The sequence below is a fragment of the Fukomys damarensis genome, unplaced genomic scaffold (assembly GCF_012274545.1).
Source record: "Fukomys damarensis isolate Sample0158 unplaced genomic scaffold, DMR_v1.0_HiC HiC_scaffold_35, whole genome shotgun sequence".
Classification (NCBI taxonomy): Eukaryota; Metazoa; Chordata; class Mammalia; order Rodentia; family Bathyergidae; genus Fukomys; species Fukomys damarensis.
Genome location: NW_022900947.1, coordinates 9,320,577 through 9,348,184, shown reverse-complemented (window position 1 = coordinate 9,348,184; position 27,608 = coordinate 9,320,577). Strand labels below are relative to the sequence as shown.

Below are 27,608 nucleotides of genomic sequence, written 5' to 3'. Positions count from 1 at the left end.
CTCTTTGTCTTTGAAGTGCCAATGATTGAATGCTGAGCTACAATTCTAGCCTTTTAAAAATTTTTTATTTTGAAATAGGCTCTTCCTACATTGGCAAGGCTAGCCTTGAACTTGCAATCTTTCTGCCTCAGCTTCCGTAGTAGCTGGAATTATAGCTGTGTGCCCCTACACCTGGCCCATGTGTACTTCTTTGTAGTACTATGACTTGGTTCCCCATAGAAACGTTGGGCTATAAAAACCTGCTCCACCAATAATAGGGTTTTTCTGGCCTTGGGAACCCAGACCTTTAAATGTTTGTCTCATGAAAGATATCCAGAAATGGACACATTTTGTGCTAAACTTGGAGTTGGTGTTAGAAGTAACTTGCTGGATCTCATTTTCGCAAGATAAGTTTATTTCCTTTAAAAATTTTATTAGTCATGTTTGCAGTACATAAGACTACATGCATTGTGGGGAGTTGGTGCATCTACATAACGTATCTCAACTCTTTCTTTTCCTCTTTACCTTTTCCCTTCTTTTTATTTTATTCCAGTATCAGATTCATTCATCTTATAGGCCCTCATAAAGTTAATTACATATGCAGATTAACAGCCAGAATAACAGGCCAAAGGAAAATAATAAAACACATAAGACAGTTACACTAGAAAAATAATAAAACACATAAGACAATTACACTAAATCACAGAACTCATTTAGACACATCCTGCAAGCTAGATTACAATATTTTTTCTCTTTTTTTTCCTATTAAATGTCTTTTATTTTTCACGTTATATATGTACTGAGTTTCTTATGAGAAATTATGTAATATTTAAGCTTGTGTGTCTGATTTATTTCACTTAACATTATGTGTTAACATGGTGTGTCTATTTTCCTACAAATGACTCAAAAATTCCTCCTTACCGTAGAGTAGTACTCCATTTTGTATAAATTCTACATTTTGTTTATCTATTCATCTGCTGATGGACACATTGGTTGCTTCTAAGATTTAGCTATTGTGAGTTGTGCTACAATGACCAGGGTTATATACAGGTTTATTTCAGCTTAATGTGTCAGTACCTGAGTGTGGATGTCATCCTACAAACTCTGGGATCTAGCACAATTATGTGTCTTTAGTACAGAAAATGTTTTTGGTGTCTCCTTGATACATATTCTCAGCTCTGTGATAACAGGGCTCTTTGGTTCCTCTGTAGACTCTCTCCAATTCTCTAATTTCATCTTGAAAAGCTCAGCAGTGGGAAAAAAAGGGGGCCATAACAACAGCTGCAGATCTGAGCCAGTAGCACCTCTCAAGGACACAGGTAGAGGTGTCCCCAGGGTGGAGTGGAGCCTCTTGGAGCCTGTCCTTAAACAGTGGCGTAAAGTGTTGCAGGAGAAGAAAGGGTGAGAGGGCCATTGTGCAATTAGCAGAAGAAAGGTCTGTTCTCACGGAGGTGGGGGGATATCTTGTCTCTATTGCACAACTCTGCCAAAGTCTCTACAAGGGTGATGATAGCAGGAGAGTGGAGGAGGAAAAAGCTAGCTTGGGAACCAGGCTTTTTTCTCACCTTATGCTCTTAGACTAGATGGTACTGAGTTTCAATTACATACACCTACTCAAACATTTCTGCGACTAATGCAGTGGGCGTCGGGGGAGGAGGTAGACAAGTGGGAAAAAGAAAGTACATTCACTCAAGCAATAAGCAAACAAACACACAAACTTATTCCTAATGCCTCAGAATAGGTAATCTCAATCTTTTAAATAACTGTTTGCATTCTGAGGGTCATTTGTACAGATTGATCTCTGGGATCTGGATGTTAGAGTCAGAGTCCTGTCATTGGCTGATTGGTTTGTTCCCTTTGAAAGCCAGAATGAGGCAATGGGCAGAACTCCTGATTCACAATGACTCGGCTCTTCATAGAAACATTGGGCTTTATTTTCAGGAGGGGAACTGGGTGCTGGACACACAATGACAGCAGATGCCTGCTGGACCTCTCTTAGCTCATCAAGCCTCTGCATGAAGGGCAAGGCTGGACAGCCACGTTTCTGTGCTTCTCACTCTGTGCTCCCAAGTTGCTGACTCCCACATGGAAGCCCACCCTACTCTTCATCAGGGAGGATGCAGCTCCTGTCTCAGTGCCTCCTGGAACCTGGTGTAATGGTTCTGATCCACGAAGGCCATTTCCTCCTTGACAGCCCCGCACCTGACAGATTGCCAGTCCACCACAGCCAATTCAGTCTCCCTTCATTTTCAGTCTCATTTTCCAGGTCGTTTGCCTTCCTTAATGTGTTTCTCATCTCTTTCTTTTTCTCCTTTCTCATTGTCAGCTTAGTTGAGATAATCATCTCTTCTCACTTGGATGATTGGATATTTTCTTGACTTTTTGCCATAGGTCTAGTTGCTCTTTGTCTTTCCTTCCCTCAGGGCAATCTTCCCCAAAAGCAGCAACCTCTGATCACCATGTCAATACCCCATTTTGTAGGCTAGAGTGAAAAAGAAGAGCTGGTGAGAATTAAACTTCTCATTATGCGCTGGGGGTTCCTTTCTGTAAAGTTGACAGAACATTTTAGACCCTGTCCAAAAGGTCTGACATGAAATATTTTGGCAAAGTTAAAATTAACTGACTTTGACATTTCACTAGGCACACAGATGATGTTACAGTGGGAAGGGGCCGGAATTGAATGGAGATGGTGAATTGAGGTAGGGAGAAACAACAGCTACTACGAATGAGGCAAAAGGAACCTGAAATCTGGAATGATTCATAAGAAGGAAATACAGGGTTCCATACCAGGTAATTGCTGAGCTGGTATGAGTTATCTATACTAGAGAAGGAAGGGTGACACTACCTTGTTGCCTTTATTGTGTCTGGACATCCAAGTAGTCCTATTTGTTTATTTATTCACTAAGCAGATATTTACTGAGTACCTTCAACAAGCCATGCACTGTGTATCATTAGGACTGCACATGAATCCTTGGAAGTGATCATGAGTGGACATGGGTTAAAGGAGAGAGAGATAGGTTTAGGCTTCATATTTCCTAGTGCAACTGCTCAGTAGGTGCTCAAAGTAGGGTTACAGAATTGAAAGCCAATTCATGACACTAAAGGGTGTTCCTGGCCTCATAAGGAACCAGGGAAGGAGTGATTAACATCTTTAGTGAATAAACAATATTCTCATAGTCAAAAATAAGACTGGAGTTTGCTCTGTTTTGCTTATTAACTTGAACCTCCAACTCCCTTGTGTGTTCTTTTTCTTTCCCTTTCTTATTTTCCTCATTTTTCTTTCAGCAAAATTCTCATTAACACATTTTAATGAGTATAAATGCGGACTCCATGTCTCGGGAAACAGCAGCCAAACAGCGTGAAGAGAGGGAAAGAGATTAGATAGGCATGAGAATATCAATATAGATATAAATAAAATCTCCCTGGTGCATCTTCAAGTCTCTCTGCCCTTTATTTGGCTTCTCTTTGTTCTTCTCTAATATGTCACTGTGACATACATCATAGTTTAAACTCGAGAACTATGAGAGGTTCCTGAGAGCCATTCTGCTGTCACCCATAGTGAGATCCTGGGCTAAGACTGACTTTTGATTAGAATCTCTCCGAACAGTTCCAGAACTCTAGCCAGCGTGCATGTCTGGTCTATCAAGCCTTTGATCAGGGATATTGGAAGAGACTTTAAGAGTGACCCATCCATTTTTGTCACATTTCCTGTTCGTGTACCAGAGTTCATGCTACCAGGTCCCTTTGACCTTGACCTCTGTCAAGGGCACATATGGACATGACTGTGGTTACTGAGTTTCATTTTTAAGACATCCTCACAATAGCCCTATTTGGAATTATGGATACCGTATGTCAGGCTGGCAGATTATGTCTTCCTGAATCTGTAGCCTCTTTTAATGTCAACATTGTCACACTAACTGTACTTTTAGTATCTTTTAAAAAACAAAAAAATCATTATGAGGAAAATCCCCCCTAAGTTCACTAATTTTTATATTGACAAACTCAGTAGAAAAAACATTAAAATGCCTAAAGTTCTTTTGGCATTTAAAATGTGCCAAACATGGAGTCAAATATTTTATAGTGATTCTCTAGTCTCTAGTGATCATCTAGTGATGCTCATGATGAACCTATAGGGTTTGCCCTTTGATTGGTTCCATCTTGCAGATAGGAGAACTGAGTCTGAGACAGGTAAAGTAGAAGATTCAAAGTCACACATCTAGTAAGAAGCAGAGCAAGGACTTAAGACCTAGGAAGTGTGGGTCCAGAGCCAGGTTGTTTAACTTCATTGTGATTTAGATGATCATTTAAAAAGAGTAAGAGACTCTCAAGTTGGAGTCTGTAGGATTGTCATGAAGACAAATGAGGTAATATGTACAGAAAAATCACATAGTGCTGGTTACACTTAATGAATATTACTTGCAGGGACAATAAGTGTCTTTGCTCATGACCTCCAATGATCAAAAAAGTATAGTAAAATGAAACGAAATGAAATAAAACCAAAGAAGAGAGATGCAATAAAGTAATAACATCTTTTCCATGACTGGTGTGAAAATTGAGGACAAGGAGGCCATTAGTTTGGAACTGTGGCCTTTGTCATTGGCTAAGTCAGCTGAGGGTGTGTGAGATGGATCTGTGACCCATGGCTTTGGCATCTTGATTGAAGTAAGAGTCCCTGGCCTTGGGCAGCAACAGCAGCAGCAATGATAGAAGGCACCCGGTGAGCAAGGGAAACAGAATGGACATTTGATGTCTTTGGTGACTGACCTTGCAGCATTATGATTTAGAGAGTGCAAGAGAAAAAGATAAAAGTTAGTTAAGTTTCAGAACACCAGGGAAACCCCTTCCTGTGGCCTGGCAGGATTCTACTGGGGCCACATGGATACAAGCTTGCACTTTGTCCTTCTCCTCCGAGGCTGGTACATCCTGGAGAGCAGGAATGTTTCTTACCGCCATCCCTGACATTTGTGTGAACTTTCTCTTTCAGGCGTGTGGTGAGCACAGGACCTGGAGAACTCTGTGGAATATCTACATGCTGAGGGAATTACAAAAGCCCACACTTGTCGACATATTGCGAGTCCATAAAAAAGTCAAGAATCTCTTCCAGACCACAACTCCATTTAATCATCCTTCCTTTCTCCTTTTGTAAAACTTGGGTTGAAGGGAGGGGAATGAGAGAAAGGATTTAAGATATATTATGTGCAGGTAAAGATTTCCTGTGACGAATGTGACCGTTATGTATGTCAGAAGTGTACCAATAAAATCAATTTAAAAAAGACCACAGCTAAAAACAAACAAACAAATGAACAAACTATGAGCTGAAACCAGAGAAGTGAGTAACTATGAAGGCAGAGATATTGGACTTGAGACCTCCTCACAAATGACTCTCAAAAGGTTTTAAAATTCAGTGCAAATCTACCCCAAAATAATTAATGACAATTCTTGTCTCTACTGAAATTTGTTAGCTCCAGTCCTTGTTTACACCCAGGATTACTATACTAGGATTGCTATGGCACATGTATGGAATCCAGGAAAATAAAGTCTAGAAAGTAAAGTTGCCGTGGTTTGGATTCCTGGAGTCCAGAAGTACCATATGCAAATTCTGCTGGGGGATTGGAATCTTTGCCTTAGAACTACAGCAATCCTTTGGAATGTCCACAGGTTAACTTCAACCAAAGAGAAATTCTAAGGAAAGATGATGAAATAACATGGAAACAATGGCAATTGGCTACCACGCAGCAGGTAGCAGAAACAGCCACAACAGAAGATGCGTATTTGTATGGATAAGATAAAGAAGGGATTAAGCATAACGATGATATGCAAGGTGGCAGCTAACAGCTAACAGGTGTTTTCGACTTGTTATATATCAGCCACAGTTTTGAGTGTTGTGCAAACATGCCCGAAGAAAGAGAAGAGCAGAAGCTAGCTCTGGAAAAATATCCTTTAGAGAGAGAAAATACAAATGCTAGTGCAGTGCCAGTATTTTAGGCATAAGTTGTACAGCTCACCTGAGCCTCAATATACTCAGCTATGAACTAGAAACACAGAGGGTGAGATTTTTGAGACTATTTCTGGAGTTTAGATTTTGTCAACACTAAATGATTAAGAGAAAGAGGAGGGGAGAGAGAGGCATGGGGTGGTGTGAGAGAGAGAAAGAGACAGAGAGAGAGAGAGGGAGAGGGAGAGAGAGAATATCTTGATTTACTCAGTGTTTTCCGCACACATTCTTTCTTGGAGATTCCCATTATTTTGTAGATTTATAAAGTGAATGTATATTTACAAAATCATAATTCAATGCTTCAAATAGTATTTTATATCTCCAAAAATCATAGAAATGTCTGAGAATCATTTTGATTTGAGAAGAGCAAGCTACAGAAGTATCACACCACCAGTTCCTTTGGTCATTTGGGTCGCATTCTCTCCACCTACAGTGGACCACAGCAGGTCCAGTCATTATTGAGGCTAATGTAATGAATAGTTATTAAAAGTCTTTTTCATTAGAACAGCTCATTTGTTTAGCCCCTCCTTGGGTTTAGAATCCCAGAAAAATTATTCTCTTCTTACTGAAAGACTGCTCACTGAGTGGGGTTGTTCTCACAGTTGAAGAGATAATGAATCCAGTTAGTGTGCCTAGCAGATACTTATTCCCCTTAGCGTTCGTGGTTTGGAAACAGGGAAAGCAAACTTCTGACTTAGGAAAGCAGATGGTGAATTAAACAGAAGGTAGAGTGGGATGGCTCACACAGAACCCACGGGAAGCCTGGCGAAACGGCCCTGGAAAGTGGGCAGGGACCAAAGGAGGGAAAGCCCAGCCACCATCCTGCCAGGGAACCCACGATTAGGCAGCCACTCCAGTGCGGCATACACTTGCCAACACACCAGTGGCATTCTTAATCTCCTTCTTCGACAAATAGTCTCCGCTGTTGTGACTCCAAGTCACTCCTTCAAGTTCAAAGTCTCACAGGGGATGTGGATTCCTGTCTGGCCACGTGTAGATCACATGCTGGTGCCCTTGGTACTAAGGTGTGGAGAGAGTATCTGGCCTCCTCGGGCTTCTGCCAGAACAGGATAGTGATATTGATGCCGGAAAGGCACAGAACAATTCTCTCAACACCACAGTGACTATAGTTAACATCAGATGTGTTGAATTCTTCAAAAATGCAGAAAGAATAGATTGTAAGTCTACTATCACAAAATGACAACCGTCTGACTTAATGCATATGATAAAGAGCTTCCATATGGCATGTATTTTAAAACATCATGTTAACACATACAATTTTGTGCATACAATTCTATCTGTCAGTTAGAAAAGTAAAATTAGAAAAGGCAAACTTGCTTAAAAAGTATAGAAAGTTCATATCATCAGAGAACTCCAAATCCCCAAGCCACTTTATTTTCATTTTGATGCATATGCACATGTGCAAGCGCACACACACACACACACACACACACACAATGTATGTATATTCTTATAATGTAACTTCTTATAGAAAAATACAAATGGGCAACATGTATTTCAATAAGCATTTTTGCAACATTCTTTTCATTAATAACAGATACAAATAATTTTGCATACAATGACTTCTTTGTGCATGTGTCTGTGGCTTCCTGGCCTTGCTAGAACTCTGTCTCTCTCTTTAGGCTCTGAGCTCCTTGACAAACAGAACAATCAATCATTTTTCTTTTTTCTTTTTGGTTTTTTGGTTTTTTGAGATAGGGTCTCACTATGTAGTTCAGACTGCCCTGGAACTCACTGTTTAGCCCAGGTTGGTCTCGAACTCACAGCAATCCTCCTGCCTCAGCCTCCTGAGTGCTGGGATTACAGGTGTGCGCCACCACGCCTGGCACAATCCATCATTATTATGTCTTTAGTATTTAACCTCTGTCCTGCCCAGGGTGGGTCCCTGTATGGGGTCAGGAGGACTATACTAGCCACAAAAGAAAAAAAGAGTCCAGTGAATAGTTTTGTGATGCATAGTAATGTCTTACTGAAGTTAGGAGCTAAAACGCCTACTTTCTCAATCTGACTGTGGAGCAAAAGGTTATTGCCAATTTCACTCTTTTCTAGTTGCGACAGTCTGTGTTCTTCCTCAGCACTTCGGCCTGATTCGTTCCTGTGCTGGGAACAGACTCTGCCTTTCCCTCTGACTGAAGCAATGGCAAAACCTCTTCCTACTGGTGCTGAGTTGCACTTCTGCTGGCCTTTGAAGTTGAATTTCAGAAAGAAAGCAACCACTACAAAGATGCATTTTTGTTTTGCTATAGTTCCTAAAACATTTGCTGAAAATCCTACTGAGCCGCAGTTGGTGCTGACGACACAGAAATGATTCAACTGCCCGAAGCGAGTTAATGGAGTTTTCTAAGCACCGATGGCATTCAGAGAAGACAGCACCATCGAGGCCTTTCCCAAGTAAGCTTGATGCTGTTCCCACCCTCTTGTAGATCAAACTTTTCCTTAGATGATGTGAAGAGATTACTAACACATTCATGTAAAATAACATGAGCATTATGTGAATCACCATGTGTGCAGAATCTTGAAGCAGTGATAATTTTGATCACCTTGTGTACATAAAACTGACTTAAGGAAGTTTGAATAATAATGTGCATTATGAAAAGTCTGTCTATCTATCTATCTACCATCTATCATCTCATTATAGTACAGAGGAAAGTTTGTTAATGTCTCCATTTTATTAGAGGATGCAATGGAGCAGGAGGAACAGTTGGCTTCAGAGTTAGTTGACATTTGAAAGGAGTTGCAGTGGATTTGCTACAATTCACTAGAGAGCCTAGGAAGGATGATAGAGAGAGAGAGAGAGGGAGAGAGAGAGGCATGTGCAGAAGCAAAGACAGGTGTAATGTGGGTAGTTTTGGGAAAAGCCAAGAAGCCTATTGTCATTGGAGCACGGACATGAACTTCAAATTAAATAGCACGTTCCAAAAATATGCTTCATTGGAGAAAGGGAAAAGCTACTCATCCCTCCATTGCATTTTCTCCCTTCCTCTGTGGTGCTGGGGGTTGAACGCAGGGTCTTATGCATACTATGTAAGCGCTCTAACAACAACATCCCTAGGCTGCGTTCCATCTCATTGACCAACTCCCATAGTCAGAATAACAAGTGCAATTCTCAGTATGAGTCTGCACTGTTTCCCATGTATTAAGTAGCCTTATACTCACAACATTCTCTGGTGATAAGTAAGGGAGGCATTTCAGTTCGTGCAACCTGCGGGTGACTTCTCTGTCAACCACCATTCTGTACTACTATGTGCAGAGGTGTGCGCCCTGCGGCAAAGATGCAGAGTTCAACCTGCCTTCAGAGCTTACATTCATGGGGAAAGGTCAAATAAGCAAAAATAAGCACAAAATTAAGACTTTATTTCTAATTATAGCGAGTATCACAAGAGTGTAAGCCTGGGCACTATACTAGGACCTGGAAGTGGGGAAGGGACTGAAGAGCCAGGACAGTTGAACCTGAGAAGCTGATAGTTATTCTGCGTGTGGCCTTGGGGATGAGGGGGATTTGTACGGGTTAGGAGGACAGAGACTGAGAGGAGAATCCCATTCCTAGAGCAGGGAGTATCCCATGTGCAGGCCTTAGAGCAAAGGGGAGCTGGCCTCTTTCAATGTATAGATAAGCAGAACGAAGGCTGGTGCCATCCACAGACAGCAGAGGGAGACCGTCCCTTAAGTCAAAGGTGGCAAGGATGTGGGTACATGATTCTGTAGGGTCTCCGTCGAGATTTTGCACTTTCTAAGAGCATAGGTGTGATTCTGAGCACAAGTTTGGTATGGTCAGCATTTTACAAATCTCACTCAGGCTGCTGTGTGAATAACAAATTTGTGCAAGAATGAGTGTGTGTGAGAGGATGGGCAGAGAAGGAGGCCCAGAATGGCTGGAAAGGGGCCCCTCTGCAGGCTGACGTAGTAATGATGGTGCCTGGGCAGGGTGGAGGCTGAGGAGATGCAGACAGGTGCAGCAATGCAAGAAATAGTTTGGAGTCAGCATTTACAGGAAATCGTGACCAGTTGCATGTAGGGAGTGAGAAAGCTAGGATTGCCTGAGGTGACTACCAAATTTCACACCTGTTTGAAGCAGGGGTTGGTTAACTTTTTCAATGAAAGCTCAAGAATATTATGGGCTTTGTAGACAATATGGTCTCTTGCAATTGCTCGATTGTTCTATCATAATGCAAAAGAAGCCATGAAGGTGCCCAATGAGCACGGCTGTATTCCACTGAAACTGTCTTTAAACAGAGGAAGTGGGCTAGGTGAGGTCCACGGGCCCTCGCTGGCTGGGTCCTGATTTGGAGAGTATGAAGGTCACTGAGATTTGTACCCTGGGGGAGAAGGGACGAGGCCAGTAATGGCTTACAGTATTTCATCTCCTTGTCACGATAGCACAATGCAGGAACGGTTCGTGCTGCTAATTGACTCTTCCAAGATCACACAGTTAGTAGGTGGAAAGCCAGTATTTGACGCCAGATCCATTTTTTAAAAAATTTCTAAGTCAGTGAAAGACCTCCCTGCTATCCCATGAGGTTTCCTATTCCTTTCTCCCTACTACTATCACCAAGAGTGGCAAAACTTTGTTTTGCAAGATTTTCCACTTTTCTGAAGGGTACTTTTTCCCAAAGGACACTTTTCCATTTCAAATAATTTTTTTAAAGAGCCAAACAACAAGAAGGACAGCGTGTCTCTAAATGTACCATTGCTGCTTTTGTTTGGTACAATGGGCTTTATATTGCTTTGTCCAGTTTCTATGAAGTGGGACATAGGAGGTTTTCAAGAAATTAGCATCGTATTTCTCTCTGTCTCTCTCCCTCTTAATTTTTTCTCTTGACACAATTTTGTCTTGGGGATAAACAGCGTTATTTCATTCCCTCCATTTGAGCCCCACACGGAACATTTTCTATTAAAATTTAAATAAGCCACTTCAGAGACAGATGAAGATGTGAGCCTAAAATGAGCTGATTCACTAGAACTTGTTCCTGAGACTATAACTTATTTGCTCTTATAGCTTATGCAACTGGGTTTCATAATAGAAGTTTTAAGTGGGCCAGCATCATGTTGCTACAGTCATTTCCTCTAACTTCTCCACCTAGAGCAGCCTATTGCAAAGGGAGAAAAGGGAGACAGAAGCTCCAGCTCCCTCCCTCTGCCCCATGGGGACCCAATTATTATTCCAGGAAATTGCTGGAAGTGACAGTTTTTGGGAGATATACTACGTGCTGTTTGTTTGATCGTGATCACACCATAACAAACCATAACAAAAAATGACTTTGCTGCTAGCTGATTGTTCAAATTTCTCTCCCTTTTTCCTTGATGGAAGTAGGAGAGACCACTTACCAAGGTAGGGATGTCTATGTGAGGTAGGTAGGGTGCTGAGGGGAGACAGGAATGAGGACAAAGACCCAAGAGGAGAGGCTACATGGCTTCTAAGTCAGACAGTCTTAAGTCAGGGCACAGAGTAAAGCTTTCAGAACCAATTTGGTGAGATAACTGTAAGCGTGGTATGGGAGAAGCAGAGTAGGTAGTATGGGAGTTAAGTCTGATTGGTTATAGAGAAGAACATTATCCAAGCTTTGTTCTTTACAAATCAGTGTGCCAAGAGAGAAATGGTTCTTTGGTTGAGTGACTTGGAAAAAACAGCAGTCCTCCCTTATACGTGATTTTGATTTGCATGGTTTGAAGTTACTTGTGATCCACTGATGTATGAAAACATTAAATAGAAAATTCCAGAAATAAACAAATCATACGTTTTAAGTTGCAGGTAGCTTTCTGTAGCACGAATTCCACTCTGTTGTGCCCAGGATGTGAATTACCCTTTTGCCTAGGGATCCATAGGACATATGCTGCCTGCCTGTTAGTCTCTCAGGAGGCATCACAGTGTCAGGGAGACTGCACCAGTATCGTAGTGCTGTGTTAACATAATCATTATTGTACGTAATAATGGTCCCCAGGTACAAGGGTAATGATGTCAGCAACTCAGATATGTCAAAGAGAAGCTGTAAAATGCTTCTGTTAAGTGATATGATGAGAGCTACCAACTCAAAGAAAGAAAAAAAAAGTCATATGCTTAGGGTGCTAAGATCTATGGTAAGAATGAATTTTTATCTGTAATATTATGAAGAAAAAAATATAAAGTTGTTGAATCTTGAATGGCAGCAGTTACAACCACAGTGAATGATAAGTTCTCAGTTAATACAGAAAAGATATTAAGTTTGTATGTGCATGTACAAGAGAAACAATGTACTTTTGGCTCCGTTGTGGTTTCAAACATCTACCGGGGATCTTGGAAAAGATCCCTTGTGAATAGGAAGGAGGGGCTTCTATACATAATCCTGGATTTGTGGAGAGATATAGTGATAGGATAGTAATAAAAGCAGTACGATGTAAAAAATAATAGTGACAATATAGGTGATTGCTGACTTGAGTCTTATTAACACTCCCCAGTACTCAGTCTTCCCCCCATTCTGGGCACTTGGAAGGAAGGCATTTCTTTGCCATTTAAGTTAGGTTTACCAACCAGACTTGCTTGGGACAGTGGGATGTGAGTAGAAGTGATATAAAACATCTAGTTCTCATTTCTTCAGTCTTCTTTTCTCCTTGCCTCTACACCTAGTGGAGTTTCCTGAATGAAAATGACTTCTCACTTCACCACCAACTTAGGGGAATGTACAGGATAAGCAGAAACTCTCCTATTTTCTAAACCACTGAGATTCTGAGGTTGTATACCACGGAAGTGAGACGTGACATCCCAAACTGAATGTATTTATGTATTAGAAACATATACTAATAAGAACATAACCTGACCTATCCTGACTGATAAAGTAGCTAACAGATAATGAGTTCCCAACATGTGCTGACACCACTCACATTTTATGTATCAACATATAGTACTTTAAAAGAGACTCTTGCATGTCTAGAGGAAAATAAGTATAAAGTGACATATAGAACAATAGAAGCCTCCTACACCTGTCATAAATTCTTAAAAATTTAAGCATTCCCATATATTTTCACCATCCTCCTCCGTACTTTCCTTATTTTTGGTACAGAACATCTACTGATGTCTTGTGGAAGACACAAATAATATAAGTTGGAAAGCTCAGACCTGAAACCTAAGATGGGTCATACTGTAGATCACAGGGGAGCAAGAAAGCCATACATCGTGGGTAAAAAGGATAGAAAGGGTTAAAGATGCTTACAGCTTTTCCTACGCTTGTTTCCACAAGCAGAGCTTGAGATGAATACTGGTTCTTCATTAGAGCACAGCTTGATCCATGGATGACATTCTGTACCCAAGGGGAATTTGGAAATGGAGCAATGGGAAAGATGGAAGATTGTTATTTTGGCGAAATACACTTCCTAGAGAAAAACCACCAGGATCCTACTTTCTTTGCTCTAAAAATAACCCCAGAGAAGGATGAATTTCTCCACCTACTGAAGAGTTAGAGAGCAACTAAATCTAAGAGCAAGAGTTAAGTAGGGATGATCTTAGAAAGGTGAGGTTGTTGTAGCTAATTCATCCATGGTCAGTATTATTATCTTAGTCATGCTGATAGAACTCAAATGACCATGTGACGGAGAATTTATTACAAAGATGTCAGATGATTGTGGTGATGCTTTTAAGTTGCTGGAGTCTTCAAAGTCTGTCTTGGTGGGCAGGTGGTCTAAGAGAATGCAACTTTAAGACTTGATGTAGAACGTGCAAAGGAAGACTCAGGGCCTGTGTGTGTGTTTTCTGTTGTTCGGAACAATTTTCTCAGGATTTTTGCCTACCTGTGTCCCCTTTGTCATTGGGTCTCTCCTAATATTCCTTTTTGACCTCTCAACTGAAAGTGGCCCCAGTAACTTTCGATCACTTTACGTGGACCCCAGCAGTCATCACTGCTTCTTATCGTTTTATTTATCAGTAGCTCCCCTTTGTAAAATATAAGCAACATGAGAATACAAACCTTGTCCTGTTCCGCAAAGAAGCTCTAATGAGCAGCACAGTGTGGGACAAAAGCTCAATAAGAATATTGGAATGATTAGTTGAGATGATGGCTATCAGGTGACCAGTTGTAACAGGATCCAGTGGAGTCCAGTTCAGAGCAATGTGGGTAAAAAGCAGAAAAAATATACTGTGGTCAATGCAGCCCATCCACAGCAGAGACAGAAGTGTGTGAAGCACTCAGTCCAGTGCAGGGCCATGAGTTAGACCTGCCATGCTGCTCAACCCCAGGGTACTCCTGACACCTCCCCTCACCATGCAGGGGTTGGGCATGTGTGTTGGGGTGGAAGCTGTGTAGCCAAGAATGTCTGATGAATTCACACTTATATCTCAGTGTCCCAGCCAACTGCCATCCAATCAGAAGGCCCTCTGAAATAATTGTGGCAAGAGAATCCCATTGTTTTCTTAGGCTTCCAACTGCCTACTAATTATCAAAAATCATGAGATGAAAATTAATCTCCCCACTCTTAAATATTCCCTTTCCCTTACCTCTCTTTATTTCCCAGGGAATGGTGTTCCCATTCTTTCTATATATTAAGCTAAAATCTTTAGTGTCCTCATGGATTTCCCAGTTCCCCTCCTATCTAGCAGTAAACCGATTCCTGACCTGTACATAGCTATCCCTTCCTCTACACATATATTACTGCAGCGACTGCAGCTCTTTTACCCTCTTGCCTAGCACCTCCAGTGGGTCTCCCTGCCTCCAAATCCTCCCCTTTTCAATTCCTGTCCCTAACTGTATCCAATATGCTCATGCATGCAGGCATATCTAACAGTTTCCCTCCTGTGTTTGTAACTTTTCAGAGATTTCTGCTACAGATTGATTTGTGTTCCCGCAGAAAGATGTATTGGAATAGGAACTCGCAGGACTTCCAGATGTGTTCTTATTTGGAAATAAGGTCTTCACAGAGGTAACAGTGTGAGGATGAGGTCATTAGGATGGACACCAACCAAATGTAGCTGGTCCTCACACAAGAGAGATATCTTTACACAGATTTGCACCCAGGAAGAAGTCAGGAGATGAATGCAGAGGTTGGGGAAATTGCCAATGGAAGGAATGGCAAATATTTTTCTTCACAGTCCTCAGAAGGAACCAGTATTTCTGGCACAACGATTTTGGACTTCTCAGTCATCTAGAATCTGATTCTAGCCCCCGCTCTAGCATATCCCACTAATTTGCCCTTTGCAGAAAGCCAGTGAAGGCTTTTAGACCTCCTTAGGGTTCTCTGAATTTGTCTTTGAGATTGGTCATGTTCCTTTATGACATTACATTCTTGCTTTGAGAGTCAGCTCATGGTCATCTTTTTGGAGGGACTGCTTCAACCTTTCCCTCAGAGGGAGTGTGCTGTCTTCTATTCTCCTTGGAACCTTGTGCAAGCCTCTAGTGAGACACTTATTCCATGGATTACCTTTGTCTTTGCTTTATGACTGAGACTCTCTGTTTTGACTGAGGGAACGTTCAGGGTGGAAATCATTTCTTTCTCACCTTTTCCTTCCTGGTGTCAAGCCCGGAAATGTGATTTATAAGATCCAACAGCTTTTCCTGGGATGTTACTAAGCAACTGAGGAGTTGTGTATGGACCAGGGTAAAGTGAGCTGGACTTGGAGTCGTAAGAATTGGGTTGTTGTGTTTAGCCTGCTGCTAACTTGCTGGATTATCTTGAGAAAGTTCCTCCACCTCTCTGTGACTCTGTCTTCTTATTTATAAAGTGAGGTGGTTGGTAGCAAGCTCTCCAAGGATGCCTCAAAACCATTCTAGGGACTCTTCTTGTGAGAGTATTCTTTGGTAGTATTCTCAAAATAATTCAACTGAAGTTATAAATATCAAAAGAGAATCTCAGGCAGATTTCATTTAAAAGGCAATGTCTCCTCACCAAAGGATATCCTCAAATCTCTCACTCATCTCCATGAAAGTGGTGATCTCTTTTATTTCGTAGATAAGCTGCCACCAAAAGCTGCCTACTAGTATGACCAGGGTTAAAGTTATAGCTGGAGTTTTAGGTTGGTTGGATTTTAAGAACATTGAACTGTTCAGGATGACTCCCATCTGAGGAGGAATCTCAGGGAAGTTGCAGAAGGAAACAGAGCTGTTTTCAGTAGCACTCTTTCAAAACCTTGATGGGAAAAGAGCCCTAGGTAGAAGGTGGCATGATTCCCCTCACCAATGACCTTCCTCCTCCTTTCTCAGTATTTCCTGTCTTTCCGCACAGCAGCAAATGCTTATGTGGAGACAGAAGATGCCTTCATTATTGAGCCACACACACTCCTGTGGTGGGGCAGGTTTGGATTGCTGGGGAGCTTGATTTTGTTATTGAAGAAGACAGAAATCTCCATTTCTGCAATGGTGCCAAATTGTGTTGGTAAATGACAAAGTTTCACATGGGAAAATTCTTGGCCAATTTTACCCTTAGTGAAAGCTCCCTTCCCTTCAACCCTATTCCTTGGGAGATCTGTATCTGAACAGCCTGGTGCAGTCAAATGAATTGTTCCAATGCTCTGTGAGTAACTAGACATGACTGTCTGGATGCATATCATACAGACATATTTCCTCGTTCCTCTTGAGATGTTCAGTGGGTTCACAACTTGCTAATGTGTGCAAATCACTGGGCCTCCATGGTGCATAGTGGCCTTGCTGAGTAATGGGTAGAATGATGCCTTTTTAATCTTATTTTTCATCTAATAAGGCACATTTATTGATAACATTTAAAACCTTATACTCTAGGATATCAGTTCTAGTTTTAAGACATAAAATTGATTAAAAGAAAATCAAATTGTGTCTTTAGTTTTGCAAAAGAATACGAAGCAATATTAGCAGGGAGAGAACTCTATTAAACCCTACACTGTCATACAGTGATAGCTACACATCCTTCAACGTCTCTGGTTTGGATAATAATTTTAGTGACATTTCATTCTAAGGTATACTTCAATCTTCTTTTCTATTTTCAATTTAATTTTTCCTCAATAACCACTAAAGTTGATGTTATCACATCCATCTATTAGATAAGAATATTAGTATTCAGGGAGAAAAAATTATGTTTCCAATGTCATTTGACATTAATAAGCAGACTCAGTATCTAGAATTGAGTCTTCTGGCTCTACACCCAGTGCTATTTCCACTACAAGATGATTACCTTTTGCCATGTCTTGGAGCTGTTTATCTTGACACTGGGTTAAAAATATATTAAGTCAGGCTCTCTGATAAATGGTGGATAACTTCTGATCCTTCATCTGAAGAAGTCCATAATTGAATAGTCAAGATAAGATTCCTGAAGAAATAGAACCAATATAAAACAGAATATAAGTAGCTTAGGGGTGAGAAAGCTCTTAGAGTATCTAGTTGAAGAGTTTGGAATTTATTGGTAGGTCATGGGACTGCTGAAAGTCCTTGTTGAAAGTCCCATGTTCAGGGAAGGAAAGCCCTTTCCTGAAGTCCTTAACGAACCAATTTTAGAGCAGCGCTAGATGTCTGAAGTAGGTACTTCTCCATCCTAAATATTCCTCTCCTCTTTCCCTGGAACCCTTGCCTGCTATACTTACTCAAAGGACATGTTCAGAGAAGACACTGTATAAGAGATATGTAGCTCTTAACAAAACATGAATGAATTCAGAGCAAGAATTTGCATCCTGTGCAGTTGCCATGGAAAAAAGAAGAAAACAGAAGGGTCAAAGTGACCTCCTCACATCTTAGGCAGAGGTAGGGCTCCCTCCCTAGGCATTCTCCACCCATGCCCCTTTCTCAGGTTCTTTTTGTAGTCTAGTGGGTTACTGGGCAGGAAGACAGGAGCTGGCAGGATTCAGGGGCTACCCTGGCTTTGGTCTCCCTCCTCTCTTGGCCGTTGTACAAGTCTGCTCTTGGAGGCAAATTTACCCAGGCCATTTTCCCGCCTGGCTTCTAGAGAATGGCCTTGAGCATGGGCTCTTGTTTGGCCAATGAGTTGTTAGCTAACTAGTCACAAATGCTGTTTTGACACAGCCTGAACTCTGGTCTTTGAGTAACTTGTGCCTCTATCGTCACCCTGTGAGCATGTTCAGGCTGGCTGAGAATGACACAGCACTGCAAAGTTGCATGGCAGCAAGGATATGGAAGAACGGAAGCTCTGAGAATTCATCTCTTCATGCTCAGCCTTTGTGCCTCATTGTTATGCCTTTCTTCAGGATCTAAACTATACCCTACTCCTGTCTTCTGCAGGTGGCTACCACACCCAGGGTATGAGCCCTTTGATCCTGATGACATCCCCTCCTCCAATTGCAGTGCACATAGCATCTCTTTCAGGAGATACTAAATGCTTCTAAATCCCACTAACATTGCTTTTCTCTGGGAATCTGCAAGTGAAAATTGGCATCCGTATTAATATACTCTCTTTATATAATGTCTTTTTTGAACATCTCCTTCAAGAAGGTATAGCAGATGGGGATTGTAGGGAAAAAGGGGAGAGGGAATGTGTGGGAACTCCAAGCAGCCAGGAAAATTTAGGATTTCCCAGGCATCTAGTGCTCCTCCAAAATTGGCTCCTTAAGAATGTCAGGAGAAGACAGCTCTTCCTTCAAATGGAGTATGGAGCTCAGACCCCAAAGCTGAATTCACAGGCCAGTGGATAGGAGATGCAGTTGTCGGTAGGTGATCGGTGTGCTAGTGAACTTGAGTATGTGGACAATCGAGACTCTACAACGTAAAAAATCAATCCATGCCTTCCAAATAGGTCTTAACTCCCACTTAACAGATAAGGAAACTAAGACTCAGAAAAGAAAAGTGATTTTATATAGAATCAACCAGTTCATAGGTAGAAGAAAAAAAGAATTTAAACATAGGCGTGCTTAGCTGAGAACCCAGTATTTTTCCGCTGTGCCATCACCATTCTGTGTGGTACTATTGTCATTTATTCAGAAAGACACCTCCCCAGTGAAGGACACACATTTCCCCAAGCCACTGTTCTGCTGCAGGGCTGCTTGTGGAAAGGCTGTCATGGAGAAGAGTCCTCAGAAAACCTGCATGTGACCCTCTGGCAGACAGTGCACCTGCTGTCTACATGCCCAGGTGTCCTGTGGCACAGCATGTGGAAATATAGGAACTTGTGAGAGGAAGGAATGGAGATTTCAGCTTTGACTTGGCTCTGTGATTCTGGGTAAGTCACAGGCTTGTCTGAGTTTGAATTACTCCAACTATAAAATGGGAGTTGGAACACATTCAATTTAACAGGCAACAATTTGTCATCCGCTAGGCTAACAAATCAGAGTGAAGAAAAACATGGATGGGTTAAGTCCTGCTTCCAAACCGAGTGTAGTGCGTGGGGGGATGAGAGCACTGGCCCTGGTCGCTAGGCATGAGAGGTGCTACAGAAGGCTCTGGGCAGAGTATGGCCACTCTTTGGCGGTGCCCAGGAGGAAGAGGCCTTCAGGAAGAGGTGAAGGGCAGGTTGTACCCAGAAGCTAATAGGCAAGGTGCTGTGGCTTTGTGCGCTAAGAATGAAGGCATGCAGCAGGGAAAATGGTTGTATAGTATTCTGTGTTTTAAAATCTGGCCAAGAAGCCTGACACACATGGAAACACATCATATTCATTTTTTCCCCTATGAGTTTAAGAGTAAAGCTCATCAGAAACATTTTGGAATGTGGGGAAAATTATAAAGACATGACTAGTTTTATCTCCTAACATAATCAACATTTTGGTATATATTCCTCCATTTCTCTCCCTGTGCCTACACACACACAAACACACACACAATTTAACTTTTACTTTTTAAAAATGAAATGCATAGAATCAAAATGTTTAGACTGGAAACAAAATGAAGATAGGCTGTACAGTCTCATTTTTAACGTTTGTACCCAAAAATGAAATCCATGACCGAAAAAGAGAGAATATGGCCTCGTAGGCTAGCCTCATGTAAAATAGGAGAACAATGTCTTTTTTGGTAAATTCAACCTTAGTTTTCCCTGTGAAACAATTATGTTGATATTAATGATAATGATAGTAATTACCGCTCATTAGGCACCTCACATGCCCTGCTAAGTCCTCCCATACTACCCGCTTTCAGCCTCACCACCACTGCCAGGTGGAAGCTATTGTTTCTATTTTACACATGGGCTTAGACAGTTGCCAAGTCTGCTCAGCCAGGAGCCCAGCCTCGCCTGACTCAGCCACGTGCTGGCCCGTGGGCTGCTATGGCTCTGGATGGCAGCTGATGGGGCCTGTATGACATGACAGCCTTGAACACAACTATGTGATATTTAGTGCTGTTCTCCATGACGGATTGCACAGTGCCTGGGTGGGGGCTGGCAGGTGCAGAGGGGAGGTCATGTGCCTGGGGGTGCAGTGTGGAGTTGACTTCACCTCCTGTGACTCCACAACACAGTCTGTCCAGTGGAAATCCACCTGAAGCAAAGGTTACATGTGTGGCTTGGTGGGGAAAACACAGCTATTCTAGACAATGGTATTTCAAGTTACCTAAACACGAGTGTGTGTGTGTGTGTGTGTGTGTGTGTGTGTGTGTGTGTGTGGTGTGCCTGCAAAGAAGGGCATGTATTCTTAGTAAGCACACATGTAATATTTCTTATTGAATTATTAAACTGGGGCTTGTTATTTTGTGAAATTATTTCATAAGTTAGAATAGCTTTATAGCAGCTTTGCTATAGGAAGTAAGTTATCTATTTTATATATATCCCAACACAATTTCTGTTCACTCAGTCCGGTCTAAGCAAGCTGACATGTTGGGCAACCAAGATATAGAGGATACAGCGGAGGTGATGGTGGGTCTGTCTCAGCCAGATGTTGGCTGCTGTGTCTGTTAATGTCTCTGAGCTTATCTGGCCCTGCAGTGTGCACTCTGGCCATGAGTGTTGTCAGTCTCTCCACCACAGCTCACACCAGGTGCCTGCCACTTGAGAGCCATTTGGGGCCCGCAGCCAGGTGAAGCTTGCAGCCAGGATGGCCCAGCTGCCAACTAGCCCTGGCCACATGCGAAACAGTGAAGGACCTGCCAGCTGAGCCCAGGCAACTCACAGGACTCCCAGGGCAATAGTAAATTATTATTACTATTTGGATGTTGTTTTGTTATACAGCAATAGATAATCACAGCGATACAGTGTTGGATTGGATTTCAGGCTTTAATGACTATTCCCGGAAAATTTTCCTAAGAAATGCATTTTTGGCTTTAAAATTCTAATTCTTATGTGGGAAAGGTTGTTTTTGTCTATTATATATTGTCAACCCCATTGGATGGATGTTCTTGGTGTTTTTTCTACATGTATATTGGCAAGAGGGTCTGTGTAGACAGACATTTCAATAGATTAACGTTTGGCAGAGCCAGGAGTGTACTTAAAAGGGGGAAAACATGGTTTCCAGAGCCAAGGGACTTGTAAAGATTCCTGGAAAACCATGAAAAAAATATTTAGAAATATCAAGAGTAGATTAGGCTACAGAGTGACGGGCAAGGCATGTTTTAACAGGCAACTCTCTGATTTTCTCAGATGATAAGATTCTGGGCCAGTACAGCAAGGGGAAATAGACTTGCTTTCCTGAACTAATTTTCACTTGATCATGATAATATTATTCCTTTAAACGGTCATGGATTATGCAACTTAATACCTTACTTAGAGTTTGTATGGATATTCTTTATCCAGATTCTGTGATTTTCTTTGCTTTCTTGTGTGTGTGTGTGTGTGTGTGTGTGTGTGTGTGTGTGTGTATTTTTTTAAGTTTCTAATAATATTTTGATGATTGCATGAAGGAATTTTCAAGTTTAAGTTTTAATGACTTGGAGAGTTTTAAACAATTTTGAAATTATTTGTCTCCCAAACTTTGATGAAATATTCCTGTGAAGCCCTCTCCTGGCCTAGAAGACATTCCCCCTGCCTCCACACATACAGTGTGTGTGTGTGTGTGTGTGTGTGTGTGTGTGTGTGTGTGTGTGTTAGACGGAAGAGTGGCATGAAAAGTAGAAGGGCCAAACATGCCTTTCAGAATTCTGGCCTTACATCTTTTTGAATAGGGTACCATTGCCTAAATAGAAAGATCTGTAAGAAAGCCAGGATTGCATAAAAATCTCAGAGATTTGATTTTAAAGACTTGCTGGTTTTCAGCTAAGGGAGAGTATAAGAATAGCAATGTACTTGTCAGGGAGATGACCCATAGAAGTGAGTACAAGCTGTGTTTAAAAATCATTTCAGTTTGCTAGGTTGCTATAATAAAGTACCATAAATGGGATGGCCTGAACATTAAAAATCTATTATGTCTCAGATGTGGAAGCTGGAAGCCCAAAATAAAGGTGCTGGTAGGTTGGGTCCTTCTGTTCTAGGCCTCTGTAACTTCTCATAGTCCCTTGGCTTGTGGCAGTTCAGTTCCTGTGTGTGTGTGTGTGTGTGTGTGTGTGTGTGTGTGTGTGTGTCTCCAGTGTCTCCAGAGCTTCAGTTCTTATAAGGACACAAGCTCTACTGGATTGGACTCCACTCTAATGACCTCATTTTAACTTAATTGCCTCTGTAAAGCTCATAGCTTGAGTAGAACTCATAATTTGTGATATTAGAGTTTTGATGCATGAAATTTGAGGTTGTTTCAGAATTCAACCCATAACACCATCAAGCACTCCGTTCTAACTTAAATTTTGGAGTAGCTTATATGATGGGGCTAGTAAAGATTGGGGCAGATGTGTCACTCCACTGACCAGCCACTCCTCATTGGTGCCACTAAGTCACAGCCATATACTGAAGTGACTTCATTATATCCAAAAGCATATATTAAGACGAGTTAAAGAAGCCAGTCACAGAAGACCATCTGTTGCATTAATCTATTCATGTGAAATATCTGGGGTAGGCAAACACATAGAGGCAGATTAATGGTTTCTAAGGATGAGTGAGGTTGGAGCTGTGACACGGACCACCACTAATGGATATGGAGATTTTGGGGTGGTTATAAAAAGTTGTGATGATGAACATGTGCTTCTTTGAATGTATTGACAACCACTGTGGGGGTTGATTTGAGCAAAACACATGCATGCTGAGATCCCTCCTGAAATATGAAACTAAGGGGAGAGAAGAGGCAGTGGGTAATGATAGCAGGAGAAAATGATCAAGTGCATTAAGGATACGGACAAACCTGCCAGAATGAAACTTGCTAATCTGTATAGCCAATAGAAAAGAAATACAAATTGAACTGTAACTTTTGCTAGGTATGATAGAGAAACTATATCTAAGTAGGGTAGATAAGGGCAATAATTGGATGTAAGAGCCTCTGGGTGAATAGAAGTCTGTTTCCACCACGAGATTCTAAGACCTCACATGTCTTCACCTCTTTGGGCCTCAGTTTTATCATTTACAAAATGAGGAGGAGAGTCTATTTAATAGGTGGTCTCCTCTGCCATTTAACTAAAAGCTTCACCCGAGAGCCTACCTTACCCTACAGAACAGGCTTAGAGCATGGATTTAGAGAACACCAGACCTAGATTCTTTACTTTGCAACATCAGAGAAGCTATCTTACCTCTTGGGCTTAATCTCCAGAGTAGGATATGGAATGTGAACAGTAATGATGCTACCTTCCTCGTGGGGCAGTTGGGAGGATTTAATGTGATAGCATCTGAAAAGGCTCACCACGCACCTGGCTTGTACTAAACCACTAACTGGCAGTATTATTAATATTAACATTGATTTGTGAGAGTCAAGACTAATAGCTCTACCACACCACCAAAATGGGCCAGGTGACTCTTTATCAACAGGAAACAGATACATTGAGTTTCTCCTTCCACATCGATGCTGTCTTGGTTACACCTCCCATGCGATTTTTAATTCTTAAATAATTTAACACAATAGCATCTGTGTTAGTTAAGAGCATATTTTTCCTTGGATATGCCTTCACACCTTAGTCTGGTAAGAGTGATTTTATCAAGTAATCAACTTGATTATCCTTCTGCCAAGAGATATCAAATGCCACACAGCATGTGGCAGATCTGTGACCATTAAAAGCCATCTTAATGGCTGCAAATACACCAAGTTAACATTTCTTGAAGTTCTGCTCTGTTCATAGAAACAGGGCAAGCACAAAAGTAGTACAAAGGAGGAACAATGTGAGGATGTCACTCTCCAGCACCCCACAGTTTGGTGTTATTGCCATGATCCTATGGCTCCTCACAGTGGCACGGCACGTATTCTCCGAGCTCATGGGGACAGGGTAGTGGGTCAACCATGCCACTCAATGCATCATGCTGAGCCCAATAATAGATGTGTGAACCCAGAGCAGAGGACACCGAGGGAAGGAAGGGGTTGACTCCATACAAAGAGGACAAATATGCCCAGAGGAGGTTGAAGAGGGCAACCGCAGCTAACTTAGGGAATACATTTCATTTCTCACCATTTGGCAGATAAGTCAAGACCTTTCAGGGCCTGCATTTCTTCCTCACAGCCTGGGGCAGCACTTGCGTCTAATCTGCTTCTAGAATAATGGAAAGATTTGGACATCTGAAGAAGGGACTAGGGAAGGTGACTATAGGAAGGGGAGTTGGGATTGGATCATAGCAGGTCTTAATGGTAAGAGAAGATAATAGAAACTTTTAAAGGGACATGACAAACTTAGAAGCATGCATATGTGTGTGTTTGTTTATGTATGCACATTTAGGAAATTCAACCTACGAACTGCTTTTTCCCTACATTTTATAAGATGTTCTCAACCCAGAATTTTGTGTGCATTGATCAGGAAATTGAGTTTCATGTTCCAAAGTGAGTATTTAAGCAACACAACAGCATGTAGTTTCAACATCGAGTTCACTCTGACTCATCTGTCAGCGACAGAGCTTTTAATTGTAACATTAATTACAGGTAGCACTCATTCTAAAATGACCTTTATCCGCACCCCCTAACATTCTCTCCACATGGGCTCACATTTTGGAGGCTGAACCAGTGATGTCAGCCCTGAGCCTTCACAGTGTAGCAATCAGGGCGCTAGAAGCACAGGTCAGACCCGGCTGCTCCTGCCGATCCGCCTCCAGCCTTACGTGCCTGAACGGAACGGGAACGCTCTGTGACCAGCATGCAGAAAAGCAGGTTTTTCTGTTCACCAAGCTATTCTTCCTTTCATAGGTTGGGGCAAGGCTTGAAGGAGAAAGTTGTAAGAAGCAAGGAGACGCTTATTAAGACAGTACTGAGTAAGTAGGGCTCTTAAGGGCCGAAGACGCGAGTTTGAATCTCAGACCTGCCACTTACATGCTGTGAAACTTTGAATGAAACTTTCCCCCACTCTGAGTGAAATGAGGATGGCACAGAGGTCTGGAGGCGAGGCCTGTGGTCTGACTCTACTGAAAGATCGGCTCAGGTAAAAATGATAGGCTCTCATCTACAGTGGACTCTCATCTCCTGCAGGCACAAGGAAGACACTGCATAAAGGGAAAATGGGCTAAAAAGCATTCTTGAAAATCTCTGAAGTCATGGGATAGCATATATGTTGTTTTGTTGTAGCTTTTGTGTTTTTAAGTTATTTTTTACTAGTCCATGTTTGCAGTACATAATGCTTACTTGTCACGTAGGGAGTTGGTACACGGAAACCACACAGCTTAATTCTCTTACGTCCACTCCTCCTCCCCTCCCCCACATCTCTTGACCCCGTTCCCATTTGAGAATGATATAACTCCCTATTTTCTACGATCTATTTTTTTTCATTTTGCTATGTTTTTACATTTTGGGTTGTCACATAGAAGAGACCTTGTGCTACTAAAGCTTGTATGTCGGTAAGTTTCACTTAAAGTGATGGTGTCAAGGTGCACCCGTCTTTTACACATGACTCAAGTGTATCCTTCTTTACAACAGAGTTGTACTCCATTGTGTATAAATACTGCATTTTCTTTATCCACTCATTTGTTGATGGGTATATAGGTAGCTTCCAAGATTTAGCTCCCACGAAGCATGCTGTTATAAGTATAGGTGTGCATGTATCCATGTAATATATCGTCTTTAACACTTTGGGGAAGATAACTAGGAAGGGGAACAGCTTAGTTGAATGGGAGACCTAATTTTAGTCTTGTGAGGATTATTTACACTGACTCCATAGTGGTTGTGCTGGTTTACATTCCCACCAGCAACGTAGAATGGTCCTTTCCCCCTGAAGCCTCACCATCATTTGTTATTTGATTTCTTGATGGTGAATATTATTTCTGGAGCAAGATGGAATCTCAGTGTTGTTTTAATTTGCATGTCTGTAATGGCCAGAGATGTCAAGCATTTCTTCATCTGTTTGTTAGACATTTATACTATTGAAAAGTCTTTATTCATTTAACGTGCCCATTTTTTGATTGGGTCTTTTATTGGGGGGCTAATTTTTTTGTTATTTACATATTTTAGATATTAGCTCAGCATGTATGGATTTAGCACACATTCACACTAAGAAAATTGCTCAAGTTTTTGGTCACCAATATATAATAACAAAGTAAACAAAATATACCTTGTACACTAGAACTGTATTCATTATAGAATACAAGCCGGGCGTGGTGGTGCACGCCTGTAATCCCAGCACTGGGGAGGCTGAGGCAGGAGGATCGCTGTGAGTTCGAGACGAGCCTTGGTTACATAGTGAGTTCCAGGCCAGTCTCAACTACGTAGTGAGACCCTGTCTCAAAAACAACAACAACAACAAAAAAAACCAAAAACATTATAGAATACATCTTAGAAGTACCTGGGAAGTAGGACTTCACAAGAGATAGGAATAGAAGTCACATCCAAGGCTGACTTCATGGGTTTGCAGCCAGTGTGATCACAGAGGGTTTCACACCCACAAGGACACTCCTGTCACTATCTTGAAATTCTTCACAATTTTGTTTTTTTTTGGAACCAGAGATCAAACTCGTGACCTTGCATTTGAGAGGCAGGCGGCAGAACCACTGAGCTAAATCCCCAGCCCCTCTTCTTAATTTTTGAGTAAGAGGCCTCTTAATTTCACTTTTCCGCTGGGCCTCACAAATTATATAATAACCCACATCCATACTTTAAAATAATTATTTCTCTCTATCCCTCAGCAACCCCATTTGGCACAGCTCCTATCACAGACTAGCTCGTGTCTACGATGTCTTAATGTACTTCCGGGCATTGGGATAATTGTCTCCATTTGATGGTTGTGTAGTTTACTCAAGGCCACGTGACAGGTAAGGGGTCAGATCAGAACTGGTATGCCTGTCTACTCCGGCTGTTGTGTCCTGATGAATGGGAAAAACTTGAAAGGAAATTCCAGTTCAAAAGTAACACATAGCAGCAAATGCCTAATAGGAAGACGTTTGAATTATGTGGATGGTGAGGGCCACGCTGGTCACAATGGCACTTAATTTATATTTGTTGCATTTCCTCACGTGTGCTTGCTTGCTGACACAGAGTCTGCAGGGATTTATTCACCACTGCATTTCCCAGCCCCTTGCCTAGTGTATGCAGAAATGCCCAGTAAATACTTGTGGAAGGATTGAGGTCCCTGCTAGGCCCATCTTCATTGGATATTGTTCCAATTTTCCTTCTCGGAGATTCATCCCTTTCCTCCCTCTCCTATGTGAAGCCCTGTGTTTGACACAAGAGCATTCTTTGGGAAGCTTGGTGACTGATCATATCAGGCAGAAAGACTTGCGGTCTTAACTAATGAACAAACTAAAACTTTTTTGATCATTCCTTTTGCATCAGATCCTGCCG

The 27,608-nt window shown here is 41.7% G+C and overlaps 1 long non-coding RNA gene across 1 annotated transcript; it reads left to right on the top strand.

The window, feature by feature from the left end:
* The first annotated feature begins 8,110 nt into the window (after nucleotides 1-8,110).
* On the top strand, nucleotides 8,111-27,079 carry LOC117284215. Its single transcript, XR_004515297.1, has 3 exons — nucleotides 8,111-8,386; nucleotides 25,029-25,260; nucleotides 26,954-27,079. It is a non-coding gene; the product is annotated as an uncharacterized LOC117284215 (long non-coding RNA).
* Nucleotides 27,080-27,608: the final 529 nt, after the last annotated feature.